Here is a 16296-nt window from a genome sequence, read left to right as displayed (position 1 = left end):
TTCCTCAAGGTGTCAAATGCCCAGGAAGCTTCCAAAATGACACTTGGATCAGGGAATTCGCCTTGTGATGAGTAAGAGGATCTAGATCTCCAAGTGGAAGCAAGAAACTCCAAGTGGACTCAAGAACTGAAGATTAACTGAAGTGGGAGAGGACACTAGTCAGCTTCATGCCAGCCTCAAGCTGACTCATCCTTTCTCCAAAACTCCTATATATAGAGCTCTCTCATGAGGTCTAGGGAGGCTGGAATTTTGTGAATGTAAAGAAATGCTGTTGGTTTGAGTATAGTGCTATTGGGTGATTTGCTTGAAGGAGGTGAAGAGGAGATTTCTTTCTGCTGGGAGGTGTTACTGGATTGGGCCTCTTATGGTTGTAACACTCTCAGAACTTTACTTCTTCCATTAATAAAGCATTTGAGGTTCTTCTATATGCATGTGTCTCAATGATGTATTGTTATACTTGTGTATTTGATTTATTCTAATCCTTGAATCAATTATGAATGTATGCTTCTTGTAGTTTCCCTCTCTTGCCATTTTGTAGGATCTTGTTGTAGCTGGGCTGGTGAAAAAGCAAGGAGCTGGGAACAAGCAGCAAGGAGAGAAGATTGGATCAACCATTAGCGGAAGACATCGGTTAGTGGATCCCTTTCTCCCCTTTTTACTTTCATAAAGAAGAAATCTTAGATAGTTTTGCATTCGGTTGTTGCTGAGGTACTATCACCCTTAGAGTGGGATAGGGTCATTCTGTATTGGATACTTTTCCCAACAACAAATTGGCGACTCCGCTGGGAATCGTATCTTGTTGGTTGTTTGTGTTTTTTGCTATTCATTTCCTAAACACAGGGAGTACCGAATCGAACAGCATTTGGATCTTTCAAATGCAAAGTAGAGGGCAGCTACTCTAGCTCAGTTTATGGGCATGTTTATGATTTGAAGAGCTGATCCACAAGGAATCTGATAAGCTCTTAGTGATAGCTCTTCATCCTCCTTTTCATCCCTTAGTGTGTACTTGACTGATAGCTTCTGATTTGGCCAAAAACTGTGAATTTTTGAGCAACCTGTGACCCGGAAACCAAGAGAAACGAAAGTTTCGTTCTTCAGTGCAGGCTGTGTGAAGGCTGTCTGCATTTCAGCGCAGTTCCCGAAGGGGCTACCTGCGATGAAGGTCAAACTGCCTGTGTACTACCTGTGCTGAACCAGTCTTGCCTTGTGCTACTGGGGTTTCCTGCTGTTTCTTGCCCTGTTTTCACCCTTGTTTTTGCAGCCTGTTACCAGTCAATGTACCTATCTGAAACCACTTTTCTTTGCCACTATTCCGCCTCAGTTATATAAAGAAATTGTATTTGTTCTTTGTGTATTTCTTACATCATTTGCAATTTCCCATAACGAAAAGTGAACTAGTCTTGCTGTGGCCTCTTAGATCTAGACTTGTGATAAGTGTCTTTCTGATCTTAAGAGTTAGTTTGTTTGTTGTTCATAGCTGATTGAGCTTTCACTTTCGTCATATGGTTTGAATTTATACATTTCTAGTGTCGAAACAAGTAAATCTTAAGGTGTCTTTTGATTTTGGACAAGCTTGTTTGCTTTCACTTGAAATTGAATTCAAAGTTATATAACAGCTTTCTTTTTGTAATACATCAACATTAAGAAAGAGAAAAGAAATACCTGCATTGTGCATGTGCATTTTGACAGTTTGCATGTTGATCTAGGAAAAAGTGCATTAGTGTGTGCTCTATGATCTGTGTGAAAAGATGATGTCTTTCTTTTCCCTCAGTAGTTAAGATTTTAAAAGTTGAAAGATTGAAAAGCTTGCTTATCATCTTAGACTGCATTTAGGAGTGTTATCATACATCTCGTGGTGATCCATAAAGGCAAACTGCTAAACAAGATCAACCTTAAAATAAATTGAATTTACATAACAACGCATTGAAACATAATGCAAACACATAGAGGTCTAAGCTAGAGACGTGTTCCGGCGTCGTTAAACGTGATATCTTAGCGTTGAGTGGTTGGGTGATTCCTCCACGGTGAAGCGATAAGTATCAATACGGACTTGTGCTCCCACGTACCGTCGCGTATATATTGGGAGACCCCTATAGGAATAAAGCCTTTATCCATAGGAAACCGTGTCGGCCGCCCTACTGATCGCAATGCAATGAACACAGCATTCACGAAGATCGACCACCCGTACCGTAAAACGTATTCTGTGGTTTTGCGAAAGGTTTGGCACACCCTCTGCCTAGATCTCCAGAGCAGTTTCTTTTGGCCTTTTTCAAACTCTATAACTGAAAAAGTCCAACCGAGCATTTGTCACTTCGGGCTCGTTAAAACATCGAAGGAGACTAGAGTCATCTTTAGCTTTTTCTCGACTCTTAAAAACTGAAAAAGCAAGTTGTGTCTAAAGCGTCGTTAATAAAATTTATTTTAAACGGAACATAATCACCTCTTATTCCTGCGTTGATCTTTCAGTTGAAAAGTATGGAGCCCACTAACCAAGGAGTCCACCTTGGTGGAAGTCCCAGTCCCTTCTCCTCTTGGGGAGATGTTGGTGCGCCCCATATGGCCACATTGTCGCTTCCAGGACTGACAATTGGCCTACCTGTATGGCTCTTTTCAACTAATGTAGTTCAGACCACCACAAATCCTGAACAGTCGAATCGACAGCTAGATGAGTCTAGAGTTAACCTCCAGCCTTCCACTTCTTCTAACTCCTCTTCTCCCCCTTCCTCTTCGCTTGAAGGAACTGGCAAAGATAAAAACCAGGTTCCTAAGGAGAAGAAGGAGAAGAAGAAGAAAGAGAAGAAGCAGAAGGAGCCAAAGGCGACTGGGGGCAAACGTGACCATTCTAGAAAAAATCCACACACTGCACAGACCGGGCCTAAATCGCCATGTGTCATATGCAAAGGGGTCCACTTCCATCGTGATTGTCCTTGTATTCCCCGGATACTAAGGGACTGGTCCCCCAGGTTGCACAATCCGGTAGCATCAACCTCTGATAGCCATGTTGAATGCATTCCGTCAACTAGCGAGAGTGAAGGACAAAGAGGGAGACCAAGATCACCCTGCAGACTGTGTGAAGGCGATCACGCCATCCACCGTTGTCCATTCTTAGACGAGGCGAAGAGAGTTTTGGAAGATCGTCCGGTGTCACCGTTACGACTTCCTCCTGGATACCAAAAACTCGTGCCAAGTCCCTCGATAGTTGAAAATCCAGCTGGCCCTCTCAAGTGGTCAGCTGAAGAGTCAGTCATTGAAAATGAACCTACTGAATCCAGACCAGACGAAAGTCTAAAGGTCGAAACGACAGTTGACCCGGTTCTTCCTTCAGAGGTTTCATCCTCAAATGACACCGTCATTGAAGATTCATCTTCCAATGACACCCTCACTGAAGAGAATAAGGATGACACCATCCAGATTATTTTCATCAACACAGACTCTGATGAGCATCAGGGCAATGCGCCCATTCCTTTATCGCAGGAAGGAACATCGTCAGGGTCATATCCGGCCGTGTATTCGGTCCCACCACCAAGCAACCTGGTTGTGTCCTTTGATTGGAACCAACTAGGCAGACCCCGGTTGCCAGCCAATATACCATTCAGAATCATCGTCCAAATTTACAGAATGGTAATGGCTGGAACTATTATTGATGAGGGGGCATCTGTGAGTATCCTTTCCTCTATTGCTTGGAAAGCGCTTGGTTCGCCAGCGCTTTTACCTGAGATGAGAAATCTATCAGGTTTTGATAAGGGAACCAGTCACCCTTTAGGGATTCTCCCCAATGTTCCCATTACATTGAGGAAGAAGACAGTTCAAATGAACGTCATGGTCGTCCAAGGACCCTTGGATTATAACCTACTCCTTGGACGAGACTATATATATTGCATGGGAGCGATAGTCTCCTCACTCTTTAGAGTAATGTGTTTTCCACACGAAGGAAGAATGGTCAAGCTCGTAGACCAACTTTCATTTCCGGGATCACGCATCGCAAATAGTCAAATACCAACCCTAAACGGCTTATTCACTCAAGAAATGCCTCCACCCCCGGTTCTTCTTCCAGATGAGTGCGAGTGATTCGGAAGGAAGTAACTGGGACCCAGGGGGCATGCACCCTGGCCTGCCTTGGGCAGAGGAAACCTTGGGTATAGAGTAAATTTCCGCGGAAGAATATGACTAGTCCGTACCCCGTCCGAAAAGGAAGAGAGGGTTGTTCTAGAATAAGATTCTTTTGTCAAAGTTATGTGTTTGACGATTTCTAGTCATTCACCTTTGTCTGAATAGGTAGGCAATACCAAAGAAGGAGATTTATTTGCGGCAACAAATGAAACCATCTTGAAGTAACCTAATGACAGACATCGCCAAAGAAAGAGATTGATTTGCGGCAGCAAATAGAACCACTCTTTGGGTAACAAGAAAGAGGCAAGCCTCACCCATTAAAACAAATGTTTTGAAGGATAAGTAGGGGCAGCCTTGAAATTGTACTTTATACCTGGGGGCATGCAAACCTTTTGGAGCGCAAGCACGGGACGACTATTTATTTTTTAAATTTTTAGGTCCTCCCTTTAAACCTGTAGGTCTAACCCTTTAAACTCGTAGGATTAGCCGTTTCCAGCTTGCATAAAGAAAGGATGTGGGGCAAAGGTCAAAATTTGCCAAATTAGGAGCATAGCTTTGGAAGTGAAGCTCCTTAAAAAATAGAATTTCTGAGAGGCGTTTCTTGTCTTATGACTGGTATAATCGAGCAGTTTTAGCAATGTTCATGCTCGTTAAAAAATAAACGCAAGATCCGAGCAGTTTTAACGCGGAATTCATGCTCGTTAAAAAATAAACATAAGCTTTGAGCAGTGTTCAAGCTCGTTAAAAAGCGAACCCATCCCGGTAAATAACTTTGGTAAATGTAACCTTTGACAGCCATATAAAAGCCTTGGTCGTGTTTGTGCACCGTCACCTCCACCTTTCACTTGGCCAATCGTTCATCTCCATATGATTGTTTACCCATTTTGAGGAACAGCTGCGAAGAGTGATTTCACTAAGCCATCCTTATGACACTGCCGTGATTGGAATATTCCAACCTGTACCTGGAATCTGCTGCTGCCCTGTTCATCACTCGTTCCTCAAAAGACGAGTCTTCTTTGAGCTCTTTTCACTGACTCGTAAAACATGAAAAGTTTGCCGAGTTTTGGCCTTCCAGCTCGTTAAAGTGACCGGAAGAGCTATCCCTCCTCTAGATTTTAATCTTTTTGGATTTGAGGGATTATTGCACAAAAAGGTCGAGCGCTTGTTTTATTCGGCTCGTTAAAGTTATCGAAAACTCATCCCTTCTGTATTGTTTTATACTTTTTCGGACTTAAGGGATTAGATGACGAAAAAGGAATTTTGGAGTTAACTTTCTGTACCTTTTCAGACTCTCTAAAAATGAAAAGGACCGAGTTTTCCTTGTCGTTAGACTCGTTAAAATGATTAAATAGCGACAAACTTGTCTTTAGACGAGAACGAGTTTCCCTATCGCTAGGCTCCTTAAAACATAGCGATGGGCTTGCCCGAAGGGCAGGTTATAGAACAAGCATATGTTATCCTCCTCAAGCTTGACAAAAATAAAGAGGTACTGGTCAGAAATGACTGGGGAAAAATTGGGAGAACCTCAAAGCTTTAATGGTAGCAAGTCGCTCTTGAACATGGCACTTTGTCCTCCGTATCACATCGGGTTGGGTTGTTTCATTCACCGGTGTCATCACCATGGTCTTCGCCAAACCATCCACATTTGGGGTAATGCTACCGATCCATCACATCAGTGTCATTATATGTTCAAGAGATGTTGTTCAGCAAGAGTCAACCGTGTCCCATCCACTGCCATACATTATCCTTCATCCACCCATGATCGCCACCCTGAATCAGATATCACAGTTTGTGTTCACCTCATCACAATCATTAGCTCCGTTCCATGTCACTGATGTAGGATTCATTAAGGCCCTCCTTTGACGGATCGCTCCTTGTCGACATCAGCTCATTATCCAAGGAGTTGATCTAGGAACAACCCCTTCAGTACTTTGAAGCTTGCATGCCTCAATGGCAAGTTTCTCACTTCCGGCGACAGGTATACATCAATGACCTTCAACCAGAAGATTTTGCATGGTGGTCGACGCCAAGTCCTTTATTCCCACCATGTGAATTGTACTGCCGTACCTTGAGGGTCATCATCCTTATCGGTGATTCCTCTCGCGCTTGTTAACGGTTTACCTCATTGACCGGTAATCAAGCGATGTCTTTCCATGTTCGACTTCAGGAAATTCTCACATGGATCGACTTGTACATTGAGTGAAGATCGGAAGAGATTGAAGACCCCGGATCTAGTTTCATCCATCCGGGCTGCGATATATATTCAGGAAATATAAAGACATTTGATATGTACATCATTGCAGCAGATGATCATCCTACTCAAAGGATGATAATTTCAACAGAGAATTATCAGTCTACCATCAGACGATCGTCTGTTCTATGTACCAAAATGAATTTATAAAGCTGAGCATGGGAATGCCCGCCTCAGCTAGATCATGAAAGCAGAATGAAAAATAATGTATTGTATTGTATTTTATTACAGGGCACCTCTTAGCGATTGAATGAACTTCGGATCCTCCTGATAAAGAATTTCACCCGATAAACGACCTCATACTTTAGGGGGCAACTGTTATAGACATTTTTGTGCCTTACAGCATGAAGCATGAAATGTCAATAATCTAAGGGATCCAAAGTCCCTAAACATGTTGTTCCTACCCCTAGAGGAACAAGGTCAACAAACCACAACATTAAATATCAGTTCTCCACCTGAAAACACTCAAAAACAAGCTAATTCTGGATCATGTCAACTGCTCCACTGAGCATCTGCGCTGAATGTCAACTGCTCCACTCTGTACCTGCGCTGAATGTCAACTGTAATGAAGGCTACCTGCGCTGGGCGAGATTGGCCAAGTGGCACAGTCATTCCTCAAGGTGTCAAATGCCCAGGAAGCTTCCAAAATGACACTTGGATCAGGGAATTCGCCTTGTGATGAGTAAGAGGATCTAGATCTCCAAGTGGAAGAAAGAAACTCCAAGTGGACTCAAGAACTGAAGAGTAACTGAAGTGGGAGAGGACACTAGTCAGCTTCATGCCAGCCTCAAGCTGACTCATCCTTTCTCCAAAACTCCTATATATAGAGCTCTCTCATGAGGTCTAGGGAGGTTGGAATTTTGTGAATGTAAAGAAATGCTGTTGGTTTGAGTATAGTGCTATTGGGTGATTTGCTTGAAGGAGGTGAAGAGGAGATTTCTTTCTGCTGGGAGGTGTTGCTGGATTGGGCCTCTTATGGTTGTAACACTCTCAGAACTTTACTTCTTCCATTAATAAAGCATTTGAGGTTCTTCTATATGCATGTGTCTCAATGATATATTGTTATACTTGTGTATTTGATTTATTCTAATCCTTGAATCAATTATGAATGTATGCTTCTTGTAGTTTCCCTCTCTTGCCATTTTGCAGGATCTTGTTGTAGCTGGGCCGGTGAAAAAGCAAGGAGCTGGGAACAAGCAGCAAGGAGAGAAGATTGGATCAACCATTAGCGGAAGACATCGGTTAGTGGATCCCTTTCTCCCCTTTTTACTTTCATAAAGAAGAAATCTTAGATAGCTTTGCATTCGGTCGTTGCTGAGGTACTATCACCCTTAGAGTGGGATAGGGTCATTCCGTATTGGATACTTTTCCCAACAACAACTAGTGCCACACAAATACCTAAAACCCCGATTCACTACTATCCGATGCTCCTTCCTTGGTTTTGACATAAACCTGCTCAATACTCCCACTGCATGTGCAATGTATGGTCTAGTACAGACCATTGCATACATCAGGCTACCGACTGCACTTACATATGGAACACGGGACATGTCCTCTTCCTCTTCTTGTGTCTTGGGACAATGTTCAACAGATAACTTTACACCTACAGGAATAGGAACCTTCACCGGTTTACTATCCTGCATATTAAATCTCTACAATATTGTCTCAACATACTTCCTCTGGTTTAACTAGAGCTTCCTCTTTGCCCGATCTCTTTTAATTTCCATGCCCAAAATATAGTTTGCAGCACCAAGATCTTTCACATCGAATTTGGAGGACAATTGGGTCTTCAAATCCTAGATAATTTCTTTGTCATTTCCAACCAACAACATATCATCCACATACAAGACCAAATAAATAACACGGTCACTAATTAATTTAAAATACACACAGTGATCTGCTTTTCTTCTGGTGAAGCCAAGTCCCCGTATAAATGTATCAAATTTCTGATACCACATCCTTGGTGATTGTTTTAACCCATATAGAGGCTTATTTAACTTGCATACCATTTCTTTCTTACCCTTCACCGCAAAACCTTCAGGTTGCTTCATGTAGATCTCCTCTTCCAGATCCCTGTGAAGAAACGTTGTCTTCACATCCATCTGTTCCACCTCAAAATCAAAAGCAGCAACAACAGATAAAAGTAATCTAATAGAATCTACCTTGGCAACAAGAGAAAAAATATCACCAAAATCAATTCCTGGCACCTGGGAATAACCTTTTGCTACCAATCGAGCTTTGTATTTCTCCACCTTTCCTTCTGCATTTGTCTTCTTCTTGAACACCCATTTGCTGCCAATGGGTTTCCTTCTAGTCAGAAACTCCACCAGATCCCAAGCCTCATTTTTATGCAAAGATGCCATTTCATCAACCATGGCCTCTTCCCAGAGTTTTCCATCCTTTGAATCTACTGTTTCTTTCACAGTTTTGGGATCATTATCAGTAACAGATAAAGCAAATTTTGAACAGAAAGCAGATGGACTATACCTTTCTTGCTGCCTTCTTTCTCGAACTAATTTTCTCACGCCTGGAGTTTGTGGCTCTTCATATTTTGATTCCTCCTCTGCTGTAGAGTCTGATTCTTCCTCCTTAAGCTCAAACTCTATCTTCTAAGGTTCCTTTAGTTGGACTTCATGTTTAATAACATCTTTCACCTCTCTGAACACCACATCTCAGCTATACACAACCTTCCTTGTTACTGGGTTCCAAAGCTTATAACCCTTTAAACCATCCTTATACCCAATAAAGATGCACTTTTCAGATTTACTATCCAACTTGGTTATTTTCTCCTTTGGAACATGTACACATGCATCACATCTAAATACCTTCAGATGTGAAAGAGAGGGTTTCTTACCAATCCATACCTCTTGTGGAGTCTTATGCTCCAACGCTGATGAAGGTGATCTGTTGACCAGGTAACATGCTGTCTCCACCGCCTCTACCTAGAATTCCTGTCCTAACCCAACACCACTGATTATGCTTCTTGCCCTTTCCATCAACGTCTTGTTCATTCTTTCTACAACTCCATTTTTCTCAGGTGTGTATGGAGTAGTCTTCTGCCATGCTATACCACACTTCTTACAGAATTCTTCAAATTCCTTGCTGCAAAACTCTCCACTGTTATCTGTCCTTAACACCTTTATCTTCTTCTCTGTCTGGTTTTCCACCAGAGCCTTAAATTATTTAAACCTGTCAAAGACTTCAGATTTCTTCTTAAGGAAATATATCCATGTATTCCTTGAGAAGTCATTTATAAATGATACATTGTACACAGACTTACCCAGTGATGGAACCTTCACAGGTCCAAACACATCACTATGCATAAGTTCTAATATATGTTTCGCCCTCTTACCACCAGAGGGGAAACTCACCCGATTCTGCTTCCCATATATACAATTTTCACAGAAATCAAAATACAGAGAGCTATTACTCATATCTTCTACCATACCTTTACCATGAAGTATTCGAAGCCCCTTCTCTCCAATATGCCCAATCCTTTGATGCCACAACATGGTCTTCTCTCCAGAGACCACTAGATTTTATGCTCTACTTTTAGGAACCATAGAACTGTTGCACCCTGTTATAGACATATTTGGGCACTGCAACCCCAAACTCATGTGTCTATAAACCAAGGGCTCTTTAGTCCCTAAAAGTCTTGTTTCATACCCTAAACGATCATGGTCAACTGATTACATCATCCCCCAGAAGTTCCACTTGAAAAACTACTCAGAACTGGCCAAAACTGGACCATACTGACTGCTCCATGGTCAAGGTGCACTGCATCTCACTTTCTACACATGGGGGGTGTGATGCATATTGAAAAGGCCTTCTGTAGGATGCGATGAGCAAGAATAGATAAATGGCAGAGACAGTTTGCTAAGTGGGTGATCATGAAATCTTCCAGAAACTTCTCATATGACACTTGCCTCTTTGAATTCGCCCAGGGATGAGTAAGAGATCAATGAAATCTTGAAGTGGAGCCAAGAACTATCAATGGAATGACACTAATAAAAAACCCAGAGCTGACTCACACCCTTGCGAGACATCTATAAATGGATCCCTCATCTGAGAGATCTAGAGGCTGGAATTTTGTAATTTGTAAGGAAGTGTTGTTGGTTTCTCTTTGAGACATTGTATTGTTGGGTGATCTAGCTTTTCATGAGGTGAAGAGGGATTTCATGCAGGGAGGATGATGCTGGATCAAATAGTTGGGTTGTAATCCTCTCTTCTACTACTTATATCAATAAAGCTGTTACACAGTAATTTGTCACCATTTGTCACCGTCCCTGTTACCCCTCTCCCGCACTTTGGAGGACTCATTCCGGGACCTGTGAGAAGTGACATAGCTTGAAAACACTTGCATTATGTTCCCCTAAGTATGGACTTCATATGCCCTGAAGACATCTCCTGCAGAATATCCTTAAAAAGTTCCCTTTTTTCCATTAGCGCGGATCCACAGTGTATTACTCGCGCCAATGGGGGAAATCCTCCAAAGAGGGCGCACCAGTTGGCGCTCTGTCTCAGAGCTATACTCACGCCAACCGAGTTTGGGAAAGCTTTTTAACAAATGCACAAGCGAAGGTTCTTTCCATTCGACTCATGAAGATTTTTAAGCATAATGCCAATCCCGTGGATGTCGTGATTAATCTTATCTCCCTTTCCTCTATCCATAATAGATTTTTGAGGATAAACCCAATCCCATAAATGCTGTGATTGATCTTATCTCCTTCTCCTCCATCTATAAAAGCTTGTTCCATTGCCTTTGACAAGCTAGTTCAAGCATAGGGAGAATTATACTTTCGAAAGTCTGAGAGATTGCTGTAAGAGCCTTCTTTGCATTCATAATCAAAGAGAGAGAGGCTTGTTCCTGTTAGTGTCGGTCTTGAGCCCTCCATCAGTGATCAATAACTCTTTGCATATGCATTTATAGGTGTCTCATCAGTGTCAATTTTGCATCCCACTAGGCATGCCATAACACTGAATGGAGGAGCTGGTCTTTGTTCCCTTCTTGGCTTAGCTGGATTAAGTCATACCACAATGAAATTGAGTCATACTTGTTTTTGTTTTTGTCTTGAGGTCCCATGGTCTTAGGTCTAGGGTTTTAAGTCAAAAATCACTGCAAGGTCATGAGTCCAAACCCAGTGAGTGCCCAGCAAGCCAGAAGGAGGTATGTACATCTGTTTCAATGTTATTTTCATCAGCTACAGGTCATTTAATGCCTTGGATTTAAAAACCCTGTTTTTAAATCCAAGGCCATGAGGAATTTGTAAAAATAAAGAAATTTTCAAAAATTTGTAAAAGTGCCGGCAACAACCCTGGTTCCTTCACTACAGTCCATCAGGCGGTCAACCTGCAAAAAGAACGGAGTCAAACGCATCAAAAGAGCTCATTTCAGGACAAAAAGACTCTAAACAGCGTTAAAAAGAAAAGCAAGTTGAAAACATTAGAAAGTGGGTTCTAAAGTTAATTTTTTTTTAAAATGACCCTATAAAAGCTAATTTCCCTCTTTAGTCACTCTTATTGTGCAATTGAAAGTGAAAATTTCGTGCTAGAGGCAAAGAAGGCGATTTCGTGGCAATTTTCTGCAAATCCAGCGCTTGGGAAGGTGCGCGACCATTCCACAAGTGTGCGCGACCACCTGGGTGGTGCGCGACCATTCCACGAGCATTTCCCTGTGTAAATTTACACGGGCGCGACCATTACAGTGGTGCGCGACCATTCCAGGGTGGTGCGCGACCATTCTGGCTGCCTGCACAGAAAACTCACCAAAATTCATCCAAACTCCAAATTTCTCCAAATTTGCTCGGGTTTTTTCCAAGGTATGCCTCCTTTATCAAGTTTATGAGTGTGTCATGGATTCAAAGGAGATTTATGGTCATGTTTTGTCATGCAAGAAAACAATGAAAAATAGGTTAAATGATGGTTGTTTTGCAAGCATATGCTTTGATAGTTTGTTCGTTTTTCAAGGTGATTTTTCCTTTATTCCCTTCCATTATTTTCCCATGTTAAATCACAAGTGTTAAAATGTCATATTCATTAATCATATTTGCAAATTAACCATACCAAACCTACCCCTAAATCCTATGAAACCCTAGTCACAAACCCTACCCCCAATCCTATGAAACCCTAACCCCTTCTAAACCATTTCAAACCCTAATTTTTTACCATGTTATATGCTCAAAACCTAAACACTAGTATACACAGCAAAGTAAAAAGGAAAACATTGTAAAAAAAACAAAAAGAAAAGTGATGACAAGGCATGCACACAAGAAATTGTAAAAACAGTGAAAATTACCATTTGCATAGCCTTAGAAAAAATAAAGAAAAATGTCATCTTGCTGTATGATGTCAAAGGTTACAAGCTTTGTAAAATTCATGATAAAATTCATTAAAGGTATCAGCTGCTAGTTATCCAAAAAGAGCAGTCTTGCTGTGGTTAGAGTTTGCAGTAACATGGTATCATCTCCCTTTCCTAGAACTCTGTTTTTCCCTATCTATTCCCTATATTAAAACCCTAATTCAATTGCATTTCCCTTCATGCAAAACTCCTTATGCAAATTGAATGTCCCTCCCTATGATCAAAGCACACAGTGAAACCCTAATTCCCCATGGTAAAAGCATGATGAAGCTGCCACTGTCCTAAATGAATTGCTGTTACGAAAATTAGTTGGCAGTGATTATTAAAAGGGTTTCGTTGTCCCCCTAAACCTAATTCCTAATATCCTCTCTTTTCCCTAATTCCCAAGTTACCAATCCCTTCCATTGTAACATAATCACAGCAATCCCCTCTCCCTTCCTCTTGCAATCAAATACCCTAACTCCCTGTTTCCCAAAGCATCAAATGGCCAGTCCAAAAGTTATAAAAAACAGAGTATGCTCCTCAAGGACATGCAAAAGCAAAATGAAATGAGCTGCCTGTTACTTGTACATAAGTGATGCTGCCCTATCCCCCTATGCCCATGACATCCTCCCCTTCATCATGAAGATTTTCATTGTCCTTTCCCTTGATGCTTAAAAAACACAGTTTCCCTAAATAAAGTATTGATTTGCAAATGTTGAAAGATGGAATGACATGTTTAGCACTATGTGATGTTTTCCTTCAGAATTCCCTGCTTATATATATATTTTTCCCTTTCCTATATGTAAATTCAATATCCCTAATGATGTTTCCCCTTGAAAACAACATATTTCACAGCATTTTGCAGGCAGGGCAGCGGTCATTTTGACTTGTTTATTCCACCTTGCTCAATAACACCATGTCAACTACTGAGACTAATGAGCAAGGTGATGACCGATCATCATCTACTGAGATTGAGACACAGCGGAGGCCTCGTAGGGGAGGCAAAGGTGGTCACCACAGGAGAGAAGAGCCCACATCATTGACAGAGTTGCAGGCTTGCCCATTGGCAGTGGCTTGTTTTCAGCATATGGCTTGTTATCAGTTTTGCGAGAGGCTGTCACACATTCAGCATCACAGAGAGTTGGCCCGGTTGTTTGTCCTACATCTCCATGACAGGCAGGTCACCCTTGCAGGGGTGAATTTTGTGTTTTCTCCAGAGACTATCACAGAGGCTACCGGGATACCCAATGTGGGTGAGGTGTGGCCGAAGCGCAAGTGGCTGGACCTAGTATACTATGAGCCATATGTCAGGCCTACACATGTGCGTAACTTGACAAGGAACTTTCCTATCAAGTTCCTCCGAGCAGAGTATGTAGATATCATGAGACTCATTATGCACTACTTCACATGCGAGGGGAGATTCTCACGGGTAGGTCCTGGTCATATCCGCATGCTAATGCACTTCACCAGAGTGAGGATGATGAACATCTCAGCATACTTATTTCACGACACTCAGAGGATGGTCTCTATCTTTCAGAGATAGACCCTAGTACAGCAACTTCGGAGCCTATGCCATCATGGTCTTATCCAGCTAGTAGTTTCCCATCAGCTGAGCCAGCAAGGCATTCCTTGGGCAGATTTTATCTCCCGAGAGTTTTTTACACAGCCACATCCAGAGCCAGAGGCAGTTCACGAGGAGGGAGGGCCATCACATCAGCCCGAGACCAGCATTCCGAGACACATGGCTTCTTCTCCTCGGGTCACATATCAGAGAGGTCATAGGACCTTATTTGCAGCAGCTCGACGAGTACTTTCTCCGCAGCCGGTGGAAGGGGTCTCGTCATCTTCTTCAGATCAGCGAGTGTTATCTCCACACCAGGTGGAAGGGGCCTCACATTCTTCATCAGCAGAGGCAGTACGGGAGGGCAAGCAACCCATGATTGAGGATGAGAGAGCTGGTGATACACATGATGATTTCATTGGTCGTGATGCCCGCTCTCCTCCTTCAGATTTTTATGAGATTATCAGGCAGAGAGAGGAGGAGAACCTCGTGTTGCAGCAAAAGCTCCAAATGGCTCAATGGACCATCACTTATCTAGAACAGCGCACCAAACAATTAGAAGAAGAAAAAGAACTTGATGAGCTATGGAGGATCCGCAATGATCGAACTTTGAACCGTAGGAGGCCTGGTGACCCATTGCCTGCTGATCGGGAGTCCATGCTTATCAGTGTGAATGCACACTTGGAGAGATTGTTGGAGAAGGCAAATCGTGACAAAGAGCTGCTACGCAACATGAAAACACACTATTGGGCAAGATTGCATGTTTGCAAGGCTAAAATGAAAATTCTCCAAAGGAAGCTGTCAGAGGCCCAGAAGAAGAAGAAAAGGAAAAACCCACTCTGTATTTTGGCTGAGGCATCCCTCACTCATCATGGTACTGATCATCCTTGATCTAGCATCAAAATCTGAAAATTTTGAGAATTTTGGAGCATTTTGCAAATTTTTGGTAAAATTACAGGTTTTTCCCGTGGAATGGTCTCACCCCGGGTGAGACCATTTTGGAGGACTGCTCGGAATTTTGAAAACTTGGCATTTTTGGAAAGGGCATGCAAAGAGAAAAATTACCAATACTTGGGAGAAGCCTGATTTTGAGATTTGAGCCTCCAAAAGCTCAAAATACATCAAAAAAATGACTTTCTGCCCACTTTTTGAGTTGCAGAAAGTGACCTTGGGAGAAATGGTTTTTGAGGGGGAAAAACAACTCCAAATTCAGAAATTCCACTTGGGATGGAAAGTAGACAGACCAAGCTTTCCAATGAGCCATCTTGCACCTGATTTGGACCAGTGGAACCCACTCAAACGTTGCTGCAAAGGGGCGCGACCATTTGAACAGGGGGCGCGACCATTCGAGCCAGCTTTGCCAGAATTGACCTTTTTTTGTCAAAAAACACTGTTTTGACTATGGTTGACCATTTTTACTTGTAGATGATGGATAAATGTAATATTTTCATGGCACTTTGATAGATTTTATCTCTCTTTACCCTTCTAGAAGCTTCCTTGATGTGAAAAGTGAATAATTAATGCATGAATCAGTTAGCTAAGTAATAGAGGCAAGTTGTTTGGCTGCCTATTTTCTAGTTCTTAGTTTAGAATTAGTTCAAACTGCTCCTAGGAAGCTGAGCTCGACCCCTAGAGGTGGGGAAAGGAGTTAGATGGTCTAGATGGTCTATATTATGCTCTCTCCTTCTCATTTTCATGGTTGGACTCTTGTGGGAGAAAGCATTATTGTGTATTGTACATCTACTTCTGCAATTTAAGGAAAGGAAGGCCAGGGTTTTGCAGACATAATTGTGGATTCTTGTGGATTGATGTATTGATGGTGTGCTTTCTACATGTTCTTGTAAGTTTGTTTATGTATTCCACATCTCTCTTTTGCTTCTAATTGGACAGATGAAGTGGTAAAGTTTGAATTCATGCTTTGACATGCTCAACTTTTAATTTTGTTCAATATCTATGTTTTCCACTGTCTAAAGAGGATTCAAAGTTGTTGTTTGCCCTCTTTAGCTCCTCCTCTATCATCCCTGATCATCCATC

The sequence above is a fragment of the Pinus tabuliformis genome, chromosome 7 (assembly GCF_031772625.1).
Source record: "Pinus tabuliformis cultivar Carrire ecotype Pingquan chromosome 7, CPIR1, whole genome shotgun sequence".
Taxonomy (NCBI): domain Eukaryota; kingdom Viridiplantae; phylum Streptophyta; class Pinopsida; order Pinales; family Pinaceae; genus Pinus; species Pinus tabuliformis.
This window is presented reverse-complemented; position numbering follows the sequence as displayed.